The sequence below is a fragment of the Castor canadensis genome, chromosome 7, assembly GCF_047511655.1.
Source record: "Castor canadensis chromosome 7, mCasCan1.hap1v2, whole genome shotgun sequence".
Taxonomy (NCBI): domain Eukaryota; kingdom Metazoa; phylum Chordata; class Mammalia; order Rodentia; family Castoridae; genus Castor; species Castor canadensis.
This window is the reverse complement of record NC_133392.1, coordinates 145495346-145520611: the sequence shown is the minus strand read 5'-3', so window position 1 is coordinate 145520611 and position 25266 is coordinate 145495346. Positions and strand designations below refer to the sequence as shown.

The 25266-nt window shown below is 45.0% G+C and overlaps 2 pseudogenes; one reads left to right on the top strand and one right to left on the bottom strand.

Moving 5' to 3' along the window:
* Window positions 1–7953: 7953 nt before the first annotated feature.
* On the bottom strand, window positions 7954–8713 carry LOC109678015 (mediator of RNA polymerase II transcription subunit 28 pseudogene; annotated as a pseudogene).
* Window positions 8714–17622: 8909 nt separating this feature from the next.
* On the top strand, window positions 17623–18437 carry LOC109678531 (mediator of RNA polymerase II transcription subunit 28 pseudogene; annotated as a pseudogene).
* Window positions 18438–25266: the final 6829 nt, after the last annotated feature.

Genomic DNA, 25266 nt, shown 5'->3' with positions numbered 1-25266 from the left:
ACTCAAGGGACTTGGGTTCTAATCCAGCTAGATGTTATGATGTTGAACAATTCATATAACCTCTCTAAAGCTTAGTTTCTTTTTTCTTTCTTTCGTTTTTTTTTTTTGGTGGTGCTGGGGTTTGAACCCAAGACCTTGCACTTGCTAGGCAGGTGCTCTACCACTGCAGCCAGGCCCCCAGCCCACGCTTAGTTTCATCTTACAAAATGAGGACCATGCCCCAGCCTTTCATATATCATCTAAAAGGACATTCTTTCCACTCCAGCACCTCCTTCCCTAGGCAAGTGCCCACAGGTTCCAGGCAGATGACAGTGAGTGCCGGGGCCTGGTGTGGGGCCATAGGGAATGGTTGGGACTGTGGGGAATAGGGACCCAGCTGCAGGACCAGCCAAAGAGCGTGGGCAGGCACCTGTCAGCTCCAGCCAAGCGGTCCCTGTTGGAAGATGTGCTGCATTGTCCAAGAGATACTGACTCCTCTCTTTTATGTGATACCTTCTAATTTTAGAATGTAGGGCACAAAGTCAAACCTTACAAAAGTGCTATGCGAGAGCCAGGCATGGTGGTGCCCTGCCTGCAATTCTAGGAGGAATTGAGAGATCGAGGCAGGAGGAGATGATGGGTTTGAGGCCAGTCTGGGTTACATAGTGAGACTGTCTCAACAACAAACAAAAATAACAACAACAAAAATGCTATGGGAGAAAGGACTGGAAAGGCAGCTCAGTGGTTGAGCTAGCTTGCATGAGGCCCTGGGTTCTATTTTCAGCACCAAAAACCAAAACCAAAACCAAAAATCAATAACAGTGGATCAAAGACCTTAATATAAGGCCTAAAACTTTGAAACTACTTCAGGAAAGAACAGGGGATACACTGGAACACATAGACAAAGGCAATGACTTCCTAACTGGCTCCAATGGCTCAGCCGATTATGAGGAAGGACTGACAAATGGGACTGCATGCAACTAAAAACCTGCAAAGGAAAGGAAACAGCCACCAGGCCATTACTGAATGGGAGAAAATCTTTGCTAGCTATTCATCTAACAAGGGACTAATACCCAGAATCTACAGGGAGCTAAAAAAAACTGTCAGGCTGGCAGAGTGGCTCAAGTGGTAGAGTGGCCGTCTAGCAAGTGTAAGGCCCCAAGTTCAAACCCCAGTGCTACAAAAACAAACAAATAAAAAAAACCCCAGTGTACTCCCGAAGGGTCAACAACCTAATGTAGAAATGGGTACATGAATTGAGTAGGCAATTTCAAAGGAAGAGGTGCAAACAGCCAATAAATATATGAAGAAGTGTTCAGCTTCCTTGGCCGTAAAAGAAATGCAAATAAAACTGGATGCCGGAGGCTCACGCCTGTAATCCTAGCTACTCAGGAGGCAGAGGTCAGAGGATTGAGGTTCTAAGCCAGCCTGGGCAAATACTTTGGGAGACCCCATCTTGAAAAATCCATCATAAAAAAGGGCTGGTGAAGTGGCTCAAAGTGTAGGCCCTGAGTTCAAACCTTCAAGCCCCAGTACTGAAAAAAAAAATGCAAATCAAAACATCTTCAAGAAACACAAACAACAAATGCTAGCAAGGATGTGGCAAAACAGGAACCCTTATGTGCTGTTGGTGGGAATGCAAATTAGTGCAACCATTATGGAAAGCAGTATGGAGAGTTCTTAAAAAACTAAAAATCAAACTGCCACACAATCCAGTCATACCTCTCCTGGGCACATACCCGAAGGAATATAAGTCAGGATACAACAGAGATGCTTGCATACCCATGTTTATTCCAGCACTATTTACAGTAGCCAAGCTATGAAAACAGCCCAGATGCCCTACACTTGATGAATGGATTAAGAAAATGTGGTAGGGAGGAGAGAAAGGGGAAAAAAAAAAAAGAAATTGTGGTATAGATACACAATGGAGTACTACTCAGCCATAAAGAAGAATGAAATTATGTTGTTTGCAGATAAATGGATGGAATTGGAAGACATCATGTTAAGTGAACCAAGCCAGGTTTAGAAAGACAAAAGCTGCATGCTTTATCTCATATGTGGAAAATAGATCTAAAAGATAATAAACATATCCTCAAAAACATAATTAGCTGGGTGCCAGTGACTCATGCCTGTAATCATAACTATTCAGGAAGCTGAAATCAAGAGGGTCATGATTTGAAGGAGTCCCAGGCATAGTTTGAGAGATCTTAGCTCAAAAAAACTCATCACAGAAAGGGGCTGATGGAGTTGCTCAAGGTGTAGGCCCTGAGTTCAAACCCCAGTACTGCAAAACAAAAAGAAACCATTATTATATATGCATTTATATATAGAACAAGTTTGCAACAGTGGGACTGTTCCATGGAACTCGGGGGAGAGGGAAAGGAAAAGGGAGTGATAGTCAGCAACATCAAAGTACCTTTCTCTGTGCAGGTAGAGGACATAGTGATATGCACTGAAAGTTGTCAGCTACATCAAGAAACCTCTTTGAATATTGACTTTGGAACTTAAAATGAAGGATGTGTCTGTAAAATAGGTACCGTGTGGGGGTATTTGTGGGAAGTGGGGTGAATGTAGGGGATAAAAGGAAGGTGAATCTGGTCAAGGTACTTTATATACATATATGAACTAGAACAATGAAACCTTTTGAATCATTTTAAGTTAAGAGGAGGGGGATGAGGGAGAGCTGGTGGGGGTGAACCTACCCAATGCACAATGTAAGCAAATTCAGAAATGTCACAATGACTCCTCCCTGTACAACTAACATATGCTAATAAAAATGCTTTGAGGAAGAAATCAACATCATTTTCAGTTTACGTTTGTTAGGAAGTGTATTTCTAATATACAGTCCTGGCAAATACTCAGATAGTGGTCCTGCTATAGTTCAAAGTCTCCTCACACCACTACCCCATAACACACTTACTGAGCACCTCTCAGGTCCTACCGTATGATAGGATCTTGCCTCCTGGTCTGGCTTACAATTACCACACAGATCGTCTCATTATGGAGGGATAGCTTTGGGCCAGGCCTTCTCTAGGAAGGAGATTTTGCCCCCAAGGTAGAGCTGCCAAATTCTGCAAGTAAAAGTATTTAAGACATACACATTCTAAAATGTTATTTGGGGTTGGAGGTGTGACTCAGTGGTAGAGCGCTTGCCTAGCAGAGCAAGGCCCTGGGTTCCATTCTCAGCACTGCAAAAAGGGAAAAAGTTATTTGTTGTTTGTCTGAAATAGAAAGTTGCCTAGGTATTTTATATTTTATCTGGCAACCCTATCCAGAGGTCCATGGATGGCTGGAGACATTTTTGGTGGCCACAGCCTGGAAAGGGGGTTTTACTGACATCTGGAGGACAGAGAGTGAGAATGATGTTAAACATCCTACAGTTTGCAGGAGCCACTGCAACGGGGAATTGTCCAGCTCACAATATTAATAAGCCGAGACTAAGAAAACTTGGTCTAAACCCCACTGGCCCTTCTGTGCAAACCCAATTTAATTTGATAATGAGACCCTTTGGGAGAGGCCAAGGTGACAGCCTCAGCTCTTGCACCTCTCCCAAGAGCAAGGAATTGACAGTGAGGAATGGGACAGGGAGCCAGTGGAGCCAAGAAAGAGAACAAAGAAGACCAGAGTTGGGGAGGGGCTCCATGCAGCCCCTCTGTCCAATTTCTGTAGAAGTCACAGAAGCTTTGCAACTGGAGGCATCGGGGTGAACTGGACCAGATCTATACCTAGATGCTTCCAAAATCTTGAATTCTAGACCACTGACCTTCAGGAAGGACCACTATGGTGAAGCAGGGTGACCTGTTCCCCACTGCAGCCCAGGGTGTGCCGGTGGCTGGATGCATGCGTGAGTGAGGGAATGAATGGAGGAAGAGAGTGAGGAGGCTATTCAAGATAGCCTGAATACCAGAAATCTGAATTGATCTTGTGCCACAGTCACTTCTTTTGTCTTCTGGTGACAATTTCTGCATTTCTAGAATGAGGAAGTTGAAGATATGAGGTGCTTCTAAAACGTGCCCCCCCAACACACACCCACACACACACGTCAATCACCCAGAGGGTTTGCATTACATGATTGCTGTCCCCACGCCCAGATTCCGATTCAGCGTCCTCAGGTCCGAGCATCTGCACCTCTCGCAAGCTCCCGGGTGAGGCTGGTGCCGCGGGTCCTTGGGTGCACCTCGGTGGGAGGGGCTGATGGTTGATGAGAGTGTTCAAGGACCTGCAAGTCCCCAGGGTCCACTGGCAGAGTTTACGGGGCCCACACAGGAAGTGTGTCCCCTTGCTCCCCGTGGCCCATTTGCAGGTGAGGTTATGGGAGCTGGTACCTCGGTCACAGTCAGCCTCGCGCGCTGGCACTGTGAGACACTGCCATCTGCTGGAGGACTTGGCGCTGTGCAGCCGTGTTTAGGAACCGGTTGGCGAGGGGATTCCTGGGAGGGAGATGTGTTTTCCCTATCAGGCCACAGGAAAGCAGTCCTGGTCATGTCTGGGCCATGGACCTGTAAAGAAGCCTGTCTGAGTGTGGATGTTAGCACCTGGATTAACGGGAAAATAAAAGCAAAATGTGTCTGTTAAGACTGGGGGCTGACAGGGTTTCACGAGGCTATTGCTATATTTTGCCTTTAAAAACCTACAGTACAGGGCTGGTGGTGCGGCTCAAGTGGTAGAGCACCTGTATCAAGCATGTACCATCAAAAAAAAAAAAAAGAAAGAAAGAAAGAAAGAAAGAAAGAAAAACTGCAGTACAGCTGGGTGCTGGTGACAGAGCCTTGCACCTGCTAGGCAGGGACTCTACCAGTGCCTTTTTGCTTTAGTTATTTTTCAGGTCTTATGATTTTGCCTGGGTGTAGCTGGGACTACAGGAGTGAGGGCCCAGCTCATGCTACCATTTTTTAAATTATATTTTTGAATTAGCATACATTAATAATACAAGGGTGTTTTTGTGATAATTCCCTCCATAAGGTGTACTTTGAGCAAGCTCACACCTTCCATTCTTTTCCCATGCCCCCCCTCACACCACTGTTTTATAGAGTCTGAGCCTTAGATTCTTCTCCCATGATATCAGCACTCTGACTTTCTGCGTGGGGCTGCATCAGGTGTGACCCTGCCCTTGACATGCCTGCTATACAGTTGGAAAGGTAAAGCATGGGCTGAACTGTCTCATGACGTCATTCAACTCTTGTCTCAGAAACTGGCTCTTTGTTGCATATCAATAGTTGGTAAATGTCTAATAAATAAATAAAAGGAAAATAAATAATAACAACCTTCATATATTGAGCCCTCACTGTGTACATATAGTTAAACCTTTTACAAATATTTTCTCACTCAATCCTCAGGACACTTCATAAGAAGGATTATATATCCATATTATTTTACATATGGAAATACAACATGAAGTTTGTAAGAGGAGCTCCAGGAGCTTTGGTAAGATGGGCCCACCATCCCCTGCCCTGGGCTCCAGTGTTCACATGGTCCTATAGGCCAGGAGGCAGGTCTCCTCCCACGGCACCCCAGAATTTTCTGTTCCACAGACACTCTGTGCTCCTCCAAAGCACTTATCTCCACCCAATTTCCACTACATAGTTCACTTACTTGCTCATTTCTCCTTCCTAAATACAAACTCCATGAGAGTGGGGATCTACATTTGCCTTGGACCCTTCTACATACCTAGGGGCCTTGAACAGTGTTTGGCACAGACCAAGCACTCAACTAAAATTTGTCCAATGAATAAATAAATGCATGGATGAATGAGTGAAGTAGATGAGCCTTAGGATTAAGTAATGAAACTTAGCCAATGTTATCCAGCCAACGAGTGGCAGAGCTTGTTGTTTGTTATCTAAACCCAGGCCTAGGAAATCCCAGAGTAAATCCATTTCACCTCTAAACTCTCCTATTCACTCCATAAATTTCTTTTTGTGGTGCTGGGGACTTAAGCCAGAGTGTGGTAGGCAAGTGCTCTACCACTGAGCTACATCCCCAACCATTCAGTCAACAAATACTTTTTTTCCACCAAGAACATCTTTAGTATTGAAAGACTGCTCAAGAGGTCATCAGTTTTATTTAAGATTTTTAACCAAGAACTCTAAAGTTGCCAATCACAGCTTCTAATTAGCATGAGACAATCAGGCTAAAACCCCATAATGTAAGTAAAAACAACTTTTAAAAGCTTTGTTTAACTTATACATTTTAATTGATGGAATTTGTTGGCCTCAGGCTTGTAATCATAGTTCCATGGAGCCAAATATATATACGCAAGCACACAAACAGAAATGAGCAATAAGTATCATGCGTAAAAGAGACACAATATGGTTTTGGATGCTCAAGGGGAACAAGGCCTAATTCTCACAGGTGTACAATGCGGCAAGGCTACAGAGACAGATATAAATCACTGACACACAAAGGGTGGCAGACAAGTCCTGTGCCCCTAGGACATGGTGGAAAGAGCATTCAGAGGCTTCATGGACCCAGTAGCATCCAGACCACACCAAGTGAATGTCACTGTGTGTGAGGATGAGCTTCAAGGCTGGAGGGAACACAGGCCAAGACACTGAGCCACAGACTACTGAACTGTGGAGCGTTTGTTTTGGGTAATCTAGGAAGAGACTAGTATAAAACAGGGCAAGGAAAACCTCATCCTACAAAGGGCAAAGACGTTCCCCATGCAGAAGCTCCACACATTCTCTGGAGGTTAAGTAGCTGAGGACCACTCTGCAGGTAGCTCCCCGCCGCCCCCCCCAAACCCTGAGGCTCTTGGAATCAAACCCATAGGCAAGAACCTTCCTTAAAGAAAACTGTCTCTACTCCAAAAAAGTGAGGCAAAACATCACAAGCAAACAAAATTCAGAACTACAAAAGACAATCAGAGGAAGCTTTAAACCCTGTACCTAGCCGGTGTCCCAGCTGTCTCACAACTGGTACAGGGTTGGCTGGTTCCTTGCACTGACCCGTGAGTGCAGAGTGTACCAGTGTAGTCTGCTCCTAGCACAGCCCCAAATGTGAGTAAACACCACAGAAAATAGGAACTTGCCCCAGTAAAAGCAAGCATCAGCTTAAGGGTCTTCTTGTAGCATTACTACACTAACCTTGCTTATGTCACCTCTTTTCTGACCCACTTACCAAACACCCTCCTCTGTGTTGCCCTGGAAGCAAGTCCACTGTCACCTTCAATTCATCTTCTTGAGGTAGTCCAAAGTCTGGAAAGAGCACATTCACAGATTTCTTTACACCACCATGAATGAGTAGTTTAAAGGTCTACAACCAAGCTCCTTTCCCCTCATCCTCAGGCTATCACAACCCCTCACATCCTAACGACCTAATCCAACAAGTGGAAACACAAAGAGATGAAGTCATGCAAAAATAAAAATTTTAAAACAAGCAAAACCAAAACAAATGATTACAAAAACCCAAAGAAAGTATTTGTGTCTTCACACTAACAGTAAACTTTGTTAAAGACAAAAAACTTTCTTGGTTTCTCAAAGGTATAGGCATTTTATAAAGTACCCAAGAAGTCAGCACTCAGAAGACTGAGGCAGGAAGATGAGAGTTTGAGGCCAGCCTGGGATACATAGTGAGACCCTGTCTTACAAAAAAAAAAAAAATGAAAAGGAGAAGAAGGAGGAGGGAGAGGAGGAGGGGGAAGAAGAGAAGAAGGAGGAGGAGGGGAGGGGGAGGAGGAGGAGGGAGGAGGAGGAGGGGGAGGAGGGGGAGGAGGAGAAGAAAGAAAGAAAGAAAGAGGGAGTACGAAGGAGGGAGGGAGGGAAGGAAGGAAAGAAGAAAGAAAGGAAGGAAGGAAGGAAGGAAGGAACAAAAAAGGAAAAAAAGAAAGTCATAAAATAGGGGGAAAATTCTAGGTGGGAACACAAAACTAAGCTTAACTCATTCACCAGCAGAGCTCTTCCAGATGCCATGTTCATAAGCAGGGATGTTGGAAAAATGGTCTGCACGGGGCTGCCTTGCAGTCCAGACCAACAGCCCTTAGGTCTGCTTCAGAGGAGCAGGGATAATGGTAGACACCTGCTGGAGGTGGGCCAGGGAGCCCTGAGGGATGTCACTGGCCCTTTGTGCAGCACGGAGATGTCCTCCAGCACCTGCTGCCAACGCGTCAGCTTCATCAGGTGTGTCTGGATCAGAGTGTGTTTCAGTTGCAACTTTTTGAGACATCCTCTTTGATAACTTGCTTTGGTCTCTGCACAGACAACTGCAATCTTTTTCGGAGGAAAAAACATTGTCTTGCAACGTCCAGAAACTTCTGGATACGCTGACCAACACCAGTTCAAATTTCTTCCTGATCAGTGCCATTGACATAGCCCCCACTCACAAGACAAGCTTCGTACGATGACTCCAATTCATCCACCAAGGTACTGCTAGAACTTCTGGGTGCATCTCTTTTTTTGTTTCTTTTGGAAGTACTGAGAATTGAACTCAGGACCTCATGCTTGCTAGACTTGCTAGGCAGGCGCTCTATCACTTGAGCCAGTTCACCAGCACTATTTTGTATTGGGGTTTTTCAAGATAGGGTCTCAAGAACTATTTGCCTGGGCTGGTTTCGAACCACGATCCTCCTGATTTCTGCCTCCTGAGTAGCTAGGATTACAGGTGTGAGCCACTGGTGCCAACTTCTAGGTGCTTCTTGCAGAAGTGAGGCCTGGCACAGGAGTCCTGGCAGGGGTAGTGGGGGCCTGGGTGGCTGCCTGGAGAACGTTACCCAGTTGAGTTGCCATGTCTGGACTCTCATTCAACAAGTATTTACTGAAATCCTAATGCTGCAGGGCACTGTGTTGGGGGCTGGGAATAGAGCAGTGAATAAGACAGACAAACTCTTGCCCTCATGGTTCCTGCACCTTGGGGCCCTCTCACAGGAAAAGAGATGTGATCACAGGACCAGGGTAGAGGCTGGCACTCCTAGTGTGCTCATGGCAGCCTCAAGCCCCTTAGCCCTGCTCAGTCCAGATGCTTCTTACAGTCCTCCTCTGGGCAGTACTCCAGGCTGACACTGTCAACTGCTTGGAGCTGGCACCAAAACACATCCTGTTTGTCATGTGTGAATAGGTGGAGTCTCACGGTAAGGAGATGTTGCCCGAACCTCTGGGGCCACAAGCAGAAGTCCCCTAGCTGGCATTGGACTTGGTGGTGTTTCCCCACTGGTCCCAGAGAGCATCTTCCTCATTCCTTTCTCCAGTCACTGACCATCATGGGGAAGAGTGAAGGACAGAAGGTTTCACCAAGGTGCAGACCCAAAGGCCCTAGAGGCTGCCAGATTTCATTGATTCTGGAAGTGGCGATTGCTTAAGGAATGGGCACAGTATCTTGAATGGGCAGGCATGGGTTCAAATCATGACGTCTCCATTCTTCTGTGTGACTTTGAGCGCTGCTCTGTTTCCTCTGAGCCTCTGTTTCCTCACTTTTTTTTTTTTTGGCAGTACTGGGGTTTGAACTCAGGGCCTCACACTTAGTCAGCAAGCACTCCTCTATCATTTGAGCCACACCTCCAGCCCTTTCTGGTTCAGTTTTTTTTTTTTTTTTTTTTTTTGCCTTAATAGAGTCTTGTGTTTTTGCTGCTGCTGGCCTGGACTGCAATTCAATCCTGTTCCGCATAGGTGGGTTTTTTTGTTTGTTTGTTTTTGGTGGTACTAGGGTTTGAACTCAAGGTCTCATGCTTGCTAGGCAGGCACTTTACCACCTGAGCCACTCTGCCAGCCTTATTATGCATAGCTGGGATGACAAGTACACACCCAGCTTTTATTGAGGTAGGGTCTTGAGAACTTTTCCCCGTTTTCCACTTCCTGAGTAGCTGGGATTATAGGGGTGAGCCACTTTTTTTTCTTTTTTCTTCCTGGTGGTGGGAATGGAACCCAAGGCCTTGCTCATGCTAGGCAAGTGCTCTGCCACTGTGCTACAGCCCAGCCTGGTTTCCTTACTTATTACACATGGGAGTGATATGTTAACTTCAGGATTGGGAGAAATAGTCTATAAAAGGGCCAAGTTTAATGTTTGCCACATAATAGTCACTCCACAAATGCCGAGCAGGGTTGGAACACAGCTCCAGACACCATCCAGTTTGCTCCTTTCTCCTGTGCCTACCTAGCTTACATCAACTGCGTAATACATCGCCCCCAAACTCAGTGGTTTTAAAGTAACAATGATCATTTTAACATCCCTCAAGTTTTGGAAGGCTCAGGTGGGCTGGAGTGTTTGACGTGCAATCTTTCAGATGGTTGCTGGTGGTAGATGGAGGATGGAGCACTTTCAGCTCCCAGCTATTCCGCAGCTGTATTACAGCAAGACAGCCTGTCAAATAGGTCATTCAGTCAAAAAAAAGACCCTCCCAAAAACAGCTGCGGCCACATGGCTGGTCAAGATGACCACTAACTGTCCTTTACTTCACTACAATGACACTGCCAAAGCATTGGCCTTGTGAAATTGGCTGCTTCCATCACACATCTGCCATTACAACACACCCAAAAATCCTATGCAAGGACAGAAAAGAGGCGTTAACCCTATTCCAGGAAAATCCTGATCCATTCTTGTAATACTCTCTCCTCCCACCACCAACCATGAATAACCCTCCCCTCCATTAGAGTTTGTCCATAGATGCTATCCAAACCCTGGGGGATCTTTTTCTCTCTCTCTGGTGGGACTAGGGTTTGAACTCAGGGCTTTGTACTTACAAAGCAGGCACTCTACTGCTTGAGCCACACCCCGGCCCATTTCACCCTAATTATTTTGCCCTGGCTAGCCTTGAACCATGATCCTCCTAATCTAAGCCTCCCAAGTAGCTAGGATTATGACAGGTATGAGCCACTGGCGCCTGTCCACCTCTCTCTCTCTCCCTCTTTTATGGTATTGGGGTTTGAACTCAGGGCCTACTTCTTGAGCCATTCCACCAGCCCTTTTTTTTGTCTTGCAAACTATTTGCCTGGGCTGGTTTAGGACCACAGTCCTCCTGATCTCTGCCTCCTGAGTAGTGAGTGCCTGCTGAGCACAGAGCACTGGACTTGGAGTCAGGAGTTGTGGCATCAAGCCCTGCCTTGCCACTTCCTAGCTGTTTGACCAGTGACACCTGGGCTTCCTGGATGGTAAGCTGCTAACACTGAATGTGTAGTATGACCCAGGCAGAGGGGACGCGAACCCTTAACATGGACCACTCCACCTAAATCCACATGACCACCCAGAGAGGTAGGGGGCATCATTAGCTCCAGTTTACGAAAGAGGAAGTGGCCCCAAAGATGGTAAGAGGCTTGCCCGTTGTGATGTGTCTTCTGGGCGGGGAAGACAAAAGATTGAGTAGCCATTTTTCTAACAAAATGTTGGACCTCACTGCTCACTAGGGAGGTGCTGGTCAAAACCACAGTGAGGTAGCACTGCACACTCCGGAGGATGGCTATTACAGAACATCAGCAAGTGCTGGTGAGGACGGGGGAAACTGGATCCCTTGTGCTTTGCTGGAGGCAAAGTAGTTTCTCCATTGTGAAAAAGAGCATAGCAGCTCCTGAAAAAAGTTACACATAGAATTACCATCAATGCTACCTCAATAGAACTGACAGCAGGGATCAAACAGATACACACACACAGATGCTCATGGCAACACCACTCACAATAGCCCAAAGTGGAAACAACCCAAGTACCTACCAACAGATGAGTGGATGAACAAAATGCAGCATAGACATGTGATGGAATATTATTCAGTCTTAAAGAGGAAGAGATCCTGCCATACAGTGAGGATGAACCTTGAGGACATTATTCTGTGTGAGACAAGTTATACGCAGTACAGGACCCTCCTGTAGGAGTCTTAGGATCTTTTTGTTGTTATTGACTTTTTTTTTGGTGGTGGTACTGGGGTTTGAGCTCAGGGTCGCACTTACTAGACAGGTGCTCTACCACTTGAGCCAAAACATGTCTCTAATCCTTTTTGCTTTATTTTTTCAGATAGGATCTTGTTTTGTCTAGACTGGCCTCAGAGTGGGATCTACCTCCATGTGCCTCCCTTGTAGCTGGGATTATAGATGTGCACCACCATGCCTGGCTCCATAGTGTTTTGATTACTCTATCTTTGTATTAAGTTTTGAAATCTGGACATGGGAGACCTCTAATTTTGCACTCCTTCTCCTCCTCCTCCTCCTCCTCTAACTTTGATGCTCTCCTCCTCTTTTTTTCCTTTTTTTGGTGACAACTGGGGTTTGAACTCAGAGCTTCACACTTGCTGGGCAGGAGTTCTTATTGCTTGAACCCATTCCTCCAGCTAAAATTTACCTTTTTTTCCCCTCCTCCATCTCCTTTTTCTTGCCTTTCTTGGGGATTGAATCTAGGGCTCTGCACATTAGGCACGTGCTCTACCACTTGAGCTACGTCCTCATCCCTCTTCTTTCTCAGGAAGACCTCTGGCTGGGTTTGAAGGAAACTCAAATCTGTGTGTCAGGGTCTCACGCGGTGTGCTGGGGTTCTATGGACACAGAGCGGTTAGAACGAGACAACGGGTGGGAAATTCCCACTGCCATTCTTTCTCCTCTTCTTTGAAACTCACCCAGATCCTGACCTCCTGGGCTGGCCTGCCTTTTCTTTTCAGATGAATGCATTACTTTTCTGTAAGCCAGCTCACATGAACTGAAGAGAGGAGGTGTGAGGAAGGCAACCATGTGATAAGGGTGAATGGTTAGAAGAGTAGGGGACAGGCTGGGGGAGTGTCTCAAGTGTTAGAGCGCCTGCCTGCCTTGAGTTCAAACCCCAGTGCTGCCAAAAAAATAAAAAAAAAAAGAGTGGGGAGGTTAGGAGGTAAGCAAAGTAAATAATAGATTGGTGTGGGGGAGAAGGCTGGGAAGGGAAGGCAAAAACTAAAGTCCCCAGTTCATCCCAATTCTCTTTCTTCAAAATAACCTACTTAGTGAGTTTGTTGTTCCAGGTATTTTTTTCTATTCCTTCACATTACAGTATAAATATGGCGCCTGTCTGCATGGCCACACTTCATCCATCAATCCTTCTCTATGTCCATGGATTCAGGGCAATGTCTCCGCTCTGGCTGCTTCATGCTGAGTGGGGCAGAGCAAAGGCTTTGGGGAATGGAAGGTCCTGGTGTGATGAGACGTGAGCAGATCCACAGCATCAGGAAAAGGACAGAGTGTCCTCTTCTGGTGGGAGGAGCGAAATGGACTGGGACCCCCGCATTTAGGGAAGAGCTTCTCTTGGACAAAAAGATTAGGGAGGGTCAAAGGCAAAAGGGAGGGTGGGGGGAGCAGGGGGCAATGACCCATTACAGGAAAAGTGGCATCTCACTTTGTTCCAGGCCAGGCATCAAGAGGAAAGTTTTCAGTCTTTCATCATTGACTACGATACTTGCTGTGTGCATTGCCACATATGGCTTTCATTATGTTGAGGTAGTTTCATTCTTTCTTTCTTTTTTTTTTAAGTGTGGTGCTGGGGATCAAACCCAGGGCTTCACACTTCCAAAGTAAGCACTTTGCCACTTGAGCCACACCTCCAGTCCATAGAGGTAGTTTCTACTCTTAGTTTGTTGAGTGTTTTTTTTTTTTTAAATCATGAAAAGATATCAAATTTTGTCAAATGCCTTTTCTGCATCGATTAACTCTGTGATTTTTCTTTCTGTTTTTTTTTCCCGATACTGGGATTTGAACTCAGAGCCTACACCTTGAGCCACTTCTCAAAAAAAGTCAGCCCTTTTTTGTGATGGGTTTTTTCAAGATAAGGTCTCACAAACGATTTGCAGGGGCTGTCTTTGAACTGAGATCCTCTGCTCTCTACCTCCAGAGTAACTAGGATTACAAGTGTGAGCTTCAGGTGCTCGGCTATATGTTTTTTTTTTCCCTTCTTTCCGTTAATGTGCATTACAGTGATTGATTTTCATATATTGACTATCTTTGCATTTCGGGAAAAAAATCCCATTTGATTATGTGCTTAGTCCTCTTGATATTATGCTGATGAATTCAGTTGTTAGTACTTTGTTTAGCCTCTTTGCATCTATGCTCATAAGGTATATTGGTCCACAGTTTCCCTTTCCCCCTCCTTTTCTTCTCAGGTAATATTTATTCAGGTGAGCATGGTGGTGTACACCTGTAATTCCAGCACTCAGGAAGCCAATGAAGAAGGTCTTGAATCCTGGCTCTGTTGTTTACCAGCTATGCTACCCAAGTCTCAGTTTCTTTTTTTTCCTTTTTTGTGTGGTACTGGGGATTGAACCCAGGGCCTCATCATGTCATGGATTTTTGGTGTCATGGGTTGGTAAAATATTTTACCAAGACAAGCAAGTAGGAGAAGCAAGAGGTTTCTTAGGACACTGAGCTCAGGCAGGGCTGAGGCTGCGCTGATGAGGGTTGGGGCAGGTTTATTAAAAAGTGAATTGGAAGCAGAGCAAAAGCATCTCAACAGGAGGGGGGCAGACAACAGGGAGCGCTGCTCTGGGATTCCAAGACTTGTGATTTTTGGGGGTCTGTGGACATGGGGGTGGCCAGTCCTGGAAAAGTGGCTCTGTGTCATCAGCTCCTCCCACAAGCCAGGCAGGGGGTTGGCTTTTGATGGTAAGATTGGGGCTGTTATTTTCTGTGGGTTCCAGGGGCTGCAGGTCAACAAGACCCTGTTGTATGCCGCAAACCATTCTTTTAATGTTAGCAATCCAGTATGCAACTCTTTATCAAGGCCACACCATGGTTCTCAGCCATCAGGTTTTCTACCTTCCTGTCCAGCTCTACATCAGTGCACATCAGACAAGAGCTCCACTACTGAGCTACATCCCCAGCCCTTTTTTATTTTTATCTTCAGACAGGGTCTTACTAAATTGCCTATTCTGGCTTTGAGCTCCTGATTCTCCTGTGTCAGCCTTCTGAGTGCTGGAATTACAGGTGTGTACCACCACACCCAGGTAACCTGGAAAATTCATGTCCGGTCACTGGATGAAAACCTGGGGGAGGGAGAGGGATACTGACATTTGGGGACTATCCTCCAGATGACCCTACTGATTTTCAAATTGTGATTAGTGCAGTGGCTGGTTGGTTGACATCTGTGGTATACTTGTTATTTCCATTCTCATTCTTTCTTTGGGGCAACTGAATTCTGTGATCAGTTTAAATTTTAAGCCGAGTTTCAATTCCATAATTAAGATGGTCCAGCCCTAAGAATCAAAACTGCACCTCATTAAGCTGAATGTGCCGGCCTTCCTTCTTCTTCCTCCAGCCTCTGTGGCTGCAGCCTCTTTGCAGGAGGGATATCCGTCAGCTTCTGCCTCGCAGCTGTATATAACTTGCAGTAAATAGGTCATCGCAGGGCTGCCCTTGTGGGCAATTTTTCATTTTGAAAATATACCATGTACGGGGATCTATATGTACTTTCTGATAGGCAAGTTTCCTAGACTGATGATAGCCTGGAACCAGGTGGGTGTGACCTCCTTCTAGAATAAGCTATAATTTTTTTTGGTGGTACTTGGACTTGAACTCAGGGCTTCAAGCCTATGAGTTTGCTAGGCAGGCACTCTCCTGCTTGAGCCACACCTTCAGTCCTTGTCATTTTTTTTTTTTTTTTAGTACTGAGGTTTTGAACTCAGGGCCTACACCTTGAGCCACTCCACCAGTCCTTATTTATTTATTTATTTATTTATTTATTTATTTTTAATTATTCATATGTACATACAATGCTTGGGTCATTTCTCCCCCCTGCCACCAGTCCTTTTTGTGAAGGGTTTTTTCAAGATAGGGTCTTTTGAACTATTTGCCAGGACTGACTTTGAACCTTGATCCTCCTGATCTCTGCCTCCTGAGTAGCTAGGATTACAGGCGTGACCCAACTCTTGTCATCTGTTAATGGGGATGATAATACTGACTTTAGCAGGATTGTGGTGCGAATTAAATTAGATAACACATATAAACTGCTTAGTACAGGTGCTTGTAGTGATAGTGAAGTGCTCAATTCTTATGTTATTATCTAATTATAGTACATTTGCTACATACAAAAGATCACAGTTCTGAATTACATAAGTAATATTTATAACAAAACAAGTACCATTAGGAAGATGGTGAACTGGAATTGAGAGATCAAACAGGAGCTAGGTGTCTGTCATCCCAAGCCACGAAGGCAGCTGAGATTAGGAGGATCAAGGTTCTAGGCCAACCTGGGCAAAAAAGCTTGCAAGACACCATCTCAGTGGAAAAAAGATGGGCATGGTGATGCATACCTGTTACCCCAGTGATGGTGGGAAGCTTAAACTAGGAAGATCACGGTCCAGACTGGACCTGAGCAAACATGTGACCCTATCTCCAAAATAAGCAGAGCCACTGGAGGTGTGGCTCAAGTGGTAGAGCATCTGCCCAGCAAGGGTAAAGCCCCTAGTATAAATTCTAGTACTGCAAAAATTTAAGTGGGGATGGAGGTACATGTATGGGGAGCACTGGGGAGGCTGGGGCAGGAGAATCTTGAGTTTGAGGCAGTTTAGGCTATATAATGAGACCCTGTCTGAAACAAAACAAAATAAAACAACAACAAACACAGACAGAGCCGGGTGCTGGTGGCTCATGCCTTTAATCCTAGCTACTCAGGAGGCAGAGATCAGGAGGATCAAGGTTCAAAGCCAGCCTGGGCAAATAGTTTGTGAGACCCTATGTTGCAAAAACCTACACACAAAAAAAGATCTGATGGAGTGGCTCAAGGTGTAGGCCCTGAGTTCAAACTCCAGTACTGCCAAAAACAAACAAAAACAGAGAGAAAGAGAGAGAGAGAGCATGCTAGAGAGATCAGACCATCCTTGGGCAAGTTATTTAAATTCCTCATGCCATAGGAGTTGTTGGCTAATGGTGACTCCCTTGTTGCTTGCTATTCCCAAGAGAAGTCATAGCATGGTGCCAACTAGGCCAAGCATTTAGTCATCTGTTAAAAGTATGTCACTCTGGCTTTTTAAAATTCCTGCTATGGCAAAATACAGGCTCTTGGGCCAGGGAAGCTTGACTCATAGTCTCTTCCCAACCCAAGCAATGAGCCAGAGAACAAACATTGGACTGCTTGAGTCCATGGAAAATTCCCCACCAAACTGACAGCCATGGAAGCTGTCAAGTGTGATGGAAAGGAGCCTGATTAGCTCCATGTTCTCCTTAACGAAGAGTTGCCCCAGACACATAGTTTGTGAGAGGGCCATAGATAACATGTGGTCTTCAAAACTTTATAAAATTCTTCCAACTATTTCCTTTCCAAATAAATTCACCATCTCTGCTTACAGATCCAATGTCAGAGAAGCAGCCATAAATAACAAGGAGGGAGAAGAGCATTCTCAAAGCTGGAAGCTGGGACTTCACTTGTGCCCTGATGGTGGGCACCTTTATGAAGACATCATTTCCGGAATGTTTGGTAATATGTATTAAAAGCCTTACTATGGGCTGGGCACTGGTGGCTCATGCCTGTAATCCTAGCTACTCAGGAGGCAGAGATCAGGAGGATCATGGTTTGAAGCCAGCCTGGGAAATAGTTCGAGACCCTAACTTTAAAAAAACCCATCACAAAAAAACACTGGTGGAGTGGCTCAAGGTGTGGGCCCTGAGTTCAAACCTCAGTATTGCAAAAAAAAAAAAAAAAAAGCTTTACCATGTGGCCTAGTATTTTCATCTCAAGAAATTGTATTTAAGGAAGATTTATCTACAAGGATATTCAGTTCAGCATACAATAGCAAGAAACTGGAAACAGTAGAGGATAGTAAAATTATGAGATGGTTGCAACATAAAATTCTATTTGTCCATTCCAGACATGGTGGCTGCACTGAATGGCATGTTCTCTGGGGAGCCACCAGGGCCCCCACCATCCCTGCCAGGACTCCCTGGCCAGGCCTCGCTTCTTCAAGCAGCGCCTAATGCTCTGAGAAGTTCTAGCAGTACCTTAGCAGATGAACTGGAGTCATCATTTGAGGCCTGCCCTGCTTCTCTGATGAGTGGGGGCTGTGTCAATGGCACTGATCAGGAAGAAATTCCAACCAGTGTTAGTCAGCGTATCCGGAAGTTTCTGGATATTGCAAAACAGAATTTTTTTCCCACAAAAAAAGATTGCAGTTCTCTGTTCAGAGATCAGAGAAGGTTATCAAAGAGGATGTCTCAGAAAGAGTTGCTGGAGAAAGATACTCTGACAGGTGCTGGAGGACATCTCCGTGCTGCACAAAGGGCCAGTGACATCCCTCAGGGCTCCCTGGCCCACCTCCAGCAGGTGTCCACCATTATCCCTGCTCCTCTGAAGCAGACCTAAGGGCTGTTGGTCTGGACTGCAAGGCAGCCCCGTGCAGACCATTTTTCCAACATCCCTCCTTATGGACACGGTATTTGGAAGAACTCTGTTGGTGAATGAGTTGAGCTTAGTTTTGTGTTCCCACCTAGAATTTTTCTCCCTATTTTTATGCGCTATTAATTTCTTTTTTTGTGAGACAGTGTCTTGCTATGTAGCCCAGGCTGAACTTGAACTCTAGATCCTCTTACCTCAGACTCCCACCCGCTGACATCTTCAATACTTTTTAAGAGGCCTATGGGTTTCATAAACCAAGTGTTTTGTCTTGTGTAAAGTTTAGACTGTTAATGTGAAGATACACGTTCTGTTTTAAATGTTTTGTTTTTACTTGATTTTAAATTTATTTTTGCAGGACTTCATTTCTTTTTGTTTCAATTTGTTACTTTGTTATAATCTAAGGGTAATCAGGGGGAAAAGAATTTGATTATAAAACTTATAATTGCCCATCAATGGTAGAGTAGAAAAATATGCAAATTTGCTGTTTCCAGACTTTGAACTACTCCAAGAAGAGGAGTGTAATGCAACAATGTAATGCTTGCAGAGCAAGAGAGCAGATAGTTTGTAAGTGGGTCAGAAAAGGGGTAAAATATACTAGATTAGCATACTAATGCTATAGAAGGACCTTTAAATTGGTGTTGGCTTTTGTTTGGGATGTTTGTATTCTGTGTCTTCTTTCCTCATTTTGAAGGGGAATGTATTAGGAGCTTGATATACTGAGTCAGTGTAAGGAATGAGCCAACCCGGTGACAGGACATTTGGAGCACTGGTGAAGTACCAGGGGTTAAAGCTTACTCCGACTGTCGCTCAGTTTTGTTTGCTTGTGATGTTTTGCCTCACTTTTTTGGAGTAGAGACAGTTTTCTTTAAGGAAGGTTCTTGCCTATGGGTTTGATTCCAAGAGCCTCAGGGTTTGGGGGGGGCGGCGGGGAGCTACCTGCAGAGTGGTCCTCAGCTACTTAACCTCCAGAGAATGTGTGGAGCTTCTGCATGGGGAACGTCTTTGCCCTTTGTAGGATGAGGTTTTCCTTGCCCTGTTTTATACTAGTCTCTTCCTAGATTACCCAAAACAAACGCTCCACAGTTCAGTAGTCTGTGGCTCAGTGTCTTGGCCTGTGTTCCCTCCAGCCTTGAAGCTCATCCTCACACACAGTGACATTCACTTGGTGTGGTCTGGATGCTACTGGGTCCATGAAGCCTCTGAATGCTCTTTCCACCATGTCCTAGGGGCACAGGACTTGTCTGCCACCCTTTGTGTGTCAGTGATTTATATCTGTCTCTGTAGCCTTGCCGCATTGTACACCTGTGAGAATTAGGCCTTGTTCCCCTTGAGCATCCAAAACCATATTGTGTCTCTTTTACGCATGATACTTATTGCTCATTTCTGTTTGTGTGCTTGCATATATATATTTGGCTCCATGGAACTATGATTACAAGCCTGAGGCCAACAAATTCCATCAATTAGAATGTATAAGTTAAACAAAGCTTTTAAAAGTTGTTTTTACTTACATTATGGGGTTTTAGCCTGATTGTCTCATGCTAATTAGAAGCTGTGATTGGCAGCTTTAGAGTTCTTGATTTAAAAAACTAAACAAACTGGTTATGTTTTGGGCAGTCTTTAATAAACAGAGGTGCTCTTGGTGAAAAGATTGGAAGCTGTTCTCCATGGTGCTTAGTGACGATGTTTTAAATTAGCATATATGCAGGTTATTGGCATCAATTTGAATTCAAAAGTTATTTGTCAAATAACAATTTTTCAATGTTGAAAAAAATTTAAAAAATAAAATTTTGTTAACAACCATGTATATATGCATATATACATGGAAACAAGGTCACAACATGTAGTATGTTGAGAGTTTGGTGGGTTTTTTTTGGAGATAGGGTCTCCATCTGTAGCCCAGGCTGGCCTTGAACTTGTGATCCTCCTGCCTCAGCCTCCCAAGGGCTGGGATTACAGGTGTGTGTCTCCATGCTTGCCTTATACTGAGTTTAAAAAGTAAAAGAAGGAAACAAAAGCATACTTACACTGGCCAGGCATGGTGGCGCATGCCTGTAACCCCAGCACTCAAGAGGCTGAGGCAGGAGAATTGAATTCCAGGCCAGGCTGGACTACACAGGGAGACCCTGTCACAAAAAAAAAAAAAAAGCACATTATTACCATTTTTTGTAAAGAGATGAAAAAAGAAAAAGCACTGAGTAATTTAGAGTTGTCTACGTGCCAGGCATCATTCCACATACATCAAAAATGTTGCTCACTTAGTCCTACACTAGATGCTACTGAATGTTAGGTATTGTTATTGTCCCCATTTCACAGATGGGGAAGTAAAGCACAGAGGATTTGAACACCAGCCCAAAGTCTGTCACTTGCTAGAAAACAACAGAGCTAAGCGTTGACTTGGGCCGGCTTTGGAACCGTGGTCTCAGTACTCCTCATTCCACTTCTCAGTACAGAGAAAAGACTGGAAGAACATAACTTCAAAACAGTAGCAGAGGGGCTGGACATGGAGCTTGCTGGTAGAGTGTGTGCCTAGCAGGTGTGAGGCCCCAGGTTCCACCTCCAGCACATGCAGAAAAAAATGTTAACAATGGTTATGTCTGAGAAGTTAGATGTTGACTAAATGGTATATATTTTTATCTGCCTTTTTCCATAGTAAAGATTTTAATTATCTAACAGTGAAACTTTAAAATACAAAATCTTGCTGGGCATGGTGGTACATACCTGTAATACCAGCAATCAGGAGAATGAGGCAGAAGGATCTTGAGTTTGAGGCCAGCCTGAGCTACATAGTGAGAGCTACATAAAATGTGAAGCCCTCCATTTAAACCCCAGTAGTGCCGAATTAAATAAATTAATTAATTAAAAAAAATCTTTGAGTCAGGTACCAGTGGCTCATGCTTGTAATCCTAGCTACTTGGGAGGCTCACATGAAAAGGATCATGGTTCGAGGCCAGCCCAGGCAAATAGTTTGTGAGACCCCCCATCTCCAAAATAACCAAAGCAAAATAGACTGGTGGTGTAGCTCAAGTGGTAGAGTGTCTACTTTGTAACCATGAAATCCTGAGTTCAAACCCCAGTTCTACCCCCCCCAAAAAAACCCCAAAACCAAAAAACTTAGCTGTAGACTTGAGCAAGTCTCTCCCAGCCTGTTTCCTCACTTACAGAATGGCAATCATGCCTGTCTGTGGAGCTGCTGCTAGGACAGAATGAAATAATGAACAGGAAAGCACTTTGATGGTATAGGCTTAGAATATGCCAAAAATGCTAGGACCAGGGCTAGGGGGCATAACTCAGTGGCAGAGTGCTTGCCTAGACTATACAAGGCCCTGGGTTCTAACCCCAGCACTGTAGGGGGGGAAAGGTAGGAGCTATTACAATACAAAGTGGAAAGTAATAAAGCAAACATTTGTGTGCAGAGCAAACCTGTGTGGGAATGTGGTTTCATATTTTACTAGATTCTCTTTAGTGCCTCCCATTCTTTTCTTTCTAACATATATATGTTTGTGGTATTGGGGATGGAACCCAGGCCTTATGCATGCGAGGCAAGTGTTCTACCACTGAGCCACATCCTCAGTCCCGGTCCCAATATTTATGTGCTGGGGAAATAGTCTCTTTCATGCCATGGGTATAAATACTTGGGAGACTGATTTTATCATAGTCTTTCACATGGGTAGATGGCACCTATAGTTTTTTTTTTTTCCTGGTGTTTCAGATTTCTTCTATGAAGCCAGTTACCAGACTCAGCCTTTTGTTTTTTGGTGTGCAGAAATTGATGAAAACTGATGATGTTTCATTCTCTATGCCACAGAGTATCCATCCGCCCAGCCCCACATCAGCCTCCTTGGTCATTCTTCTCAGGGTTGCCGCCCACCATCTCCCAGCTTCTGCCCTAAAGGACTGGATGCTTAGATTCAGGAGGGGTCAGGAGACAAAACAGCTGGGACCAACAGACTAACAAGGAGACAGCTGGCAGAGGCTGGGAATCCACTATGTGATGACTGTCTAAAGCTAATCTAACTCTGGTGTGCAGGTGCTAGTTTCTCACTGTGTTGTTGTTTGGTTTTAGAATTATATAGAAACAGGGGAACACCTTCACAGACTGCTCCACACCAGGTGACTGTCCTGAGGAAAACTTATAGTGAGACATGGGAATCAGCTGGATTGCAATCCCCTCGATGCGCCCATCCAGAGGATTCTGATTCTGGGGTGAATCCTTTGACAGTCTTAAAGGTTGGATCCCTGGGTCAGTCACAGGGGGTATGGGAGTTTCTCACTGACTTCCTACACTCCAATGTGGTAAGTGGACGGAAAGGACTGTCATGCTGAGATTGGATTAGTAACTTCTCTGGTATGTGGGAACATGTGAGAACAGCTCCAGATCCTTCTCCAGGAAACAAACTCACTGTGTGGGGAGCAGTGTGTGCTTTGATACCTGTTTGACAACAAGATTCAACTCCTGAAGCAAACACAGGGCAGGTGCTCCACTTTACTCTTTCAGCAGCTTCCAAGAATTTGCTGCTTCTAACTGAAGTAAGTCATCAGCTGGCAGACCTGTAGGCATCTGAACTTGGCACTCAGGACTCACAGATGAACTTGAGGAAAAAAAGAACCACAAAGCAGTCTTTGTTTTGAAAAAGACACACCAAGGAGGAAATGGCCCTGCCAGGAATCTGATTAGTCTTAGACTTGTTGCAAAGGTATGGCAAACCTGAGTGATTGCACTGTCCCTTTGGTCCTCAGGTGTCTAAAATAACAGTAAGTCTCTGTGTGTCACTTGTCTGCCCTCCAAAGCTGGGCTTTTAGAAACACCTTTCTGTCCTACTTAAATTTACAGATTAACTAAGTAATGTTTAGTTCATAGTTTTGATGATTTTGATACATCATTCAAAGCAGATCCTTCTGGGCAAAATATCAGTGAGTGAAGGAGTTCTTTCTTTTTTTTAAAAGACGGGGGTCTCACTATGTAGCCCAGGCTGGCCTTGAATTTATAATCCTCCTGCCTCTACCTCCTGACTACTGAGATTACAGGTGTGTACCACCACATCTGGTTGAGTTCCCTCTATTCCACAGGGGGTCCAAACACAATGTCCATAGCCTGTACTTCCTTAGCATTAGTAAATTAACTTCTAATTCCTAAGAAGTTGGATTCTTTTTTTTTTTTTTGCGGAACTAGGGTTTGAACTCAGGGCCTACACCTTGAGCCACTCCACCAGCCCTTTTTTATGATGGGTTTTTTTGAGATAGGGTCTCGCTGAATTATTTGCCCGGGAACAGCTAGGATTACAAGGTGAGCCACCAGCACTGGGCTTTGTTGTTGTTGTTGTTTTTGAGTCTTGGGAAAGAATACAGGAAATATATCTTCCCAGACATCAGTTTCCTTCTCTGATAAATAGCAATGGAACAGCTTTTGACCTCCTTTAGAACCTGGATAGAGCCTCTTCCACTTTTTAAACCTCAGGGCTTAGCAGAGGGCTCACACAAAGTAGGCACCAGACAAATTTTTGCTAAATAAATGTTTTGTACTAAACATCCATGTATTTATTATTCCTTTGGCCCTCAGGATATCTCCATCCTGACAGCTGTTTGCACAGTTTCCTATTTGAACTGAGAACCACTCACTAATTGGAAGGTGTTGGTGGAACTAATTTTAAAGACCATCATGGGACATGTCCTGAAGATGGTGCTGTTTTTAACACTAGCTCTCCAGTTCTGATCCGTGGTGGGTACTTGGTAAACATTAATGAGGCTGGAGCTAAAGAGAGTGGGTGCTGGGGGAGAGAGAGAGAGAGAGATGGCAAAAGCCCCAACAGCACTCCTGAGGACAGTCTGACCCTGACCTTGTGGCAGAGAACCTGGTTCACTGGGAACGGAGGCTCATGCACACTGTGTCTGCTGTGCGCAAAAGATGCTGGGGAGTGGGGAGGAGAGAGAGGACATACAAAGATGATGCAGACACAGACACTGCAATGTCTGGAATTTTGGCGTGGCATTCTGCTTTACAATGTCTGAGCCCCAGATTCTCCATCTGAACAATGGAGATCAAAGTAGCCCTTAAAATTGCTGTGGAGATTAATGAAATGATGTAAGCAAAACAATCTAGCAAAGGCCAGGGAGCAGAAAATAAGTCTACATTATGTTTATCAGGTAAGATTCAGAGGATGACAGAAGTAATAAACTAATTCTGGTTGCCAGTGGCCTTAAGCAATTTTTTAAATGTTTTGAGTTTAGATTTTATTCTGTGCTACTATTTGGAGCTACTGAAGTGTTTTTGTGTTGAGCCAGAGTCTCCATGTGTAGCCCAGGCTAGTTCAGAACTCCTGTCTCAGCCTCGCAAATGCTGCGATTACAGACTCATGCCACCGTATCTGGTGAGGGTGAGGTTTATAAAAGGTTAGTATATATAAATGCTATAAAGTTTGTATCATCTGTCTAACTACAGTTATACACATACAGAGAAACTCACGGATTGAGTAAAAAGTGGTGACATTCATGCCTGGTGTGATAGCACATGCCTGTAATCCAGTATTCAGGAAGGCAAAGCAGGAGGATTGGTGGGAACCTGGGCTACATAGTGAGTTCCACAGTGACACTCGGTCTTCAGAAAGCGAGGGAGAAAGAAAAAAAAGCGATGAAATTCATCTTGGACTGCTTGCTCCAGAATTACTCGCTACTCACTTTCACAGGAACTAGCGCTCACTTTTAAACATTCACTTCGGGTTACACTGGCTACAAAGTTGCCTTTTCGTGGCGGGATGGCGGCGGCGCTGTGGCCGGGGCAGCGGTGACCGGTCAGCGCACAGGCCGCAGAGTGGGGACGGCGGCCTCCTTCGGGGTGTGGCACAGGGGGCACCACCGGCTTCGTGGACGTGAACGCACTGGGAACGGAATGAGGGGGGCGGGGCAGGCGGGCAGGGGCCGACGCCGACCCCCAAAGTTTTGAGAATGATCCACCCGTGAAAATCCGCAACGCCATCCATGAACCTAACTTGGGAACCCGCGTGCAGTCCCGCGGTGGGAGTCCCCGGGACGACGGGCGCGAGC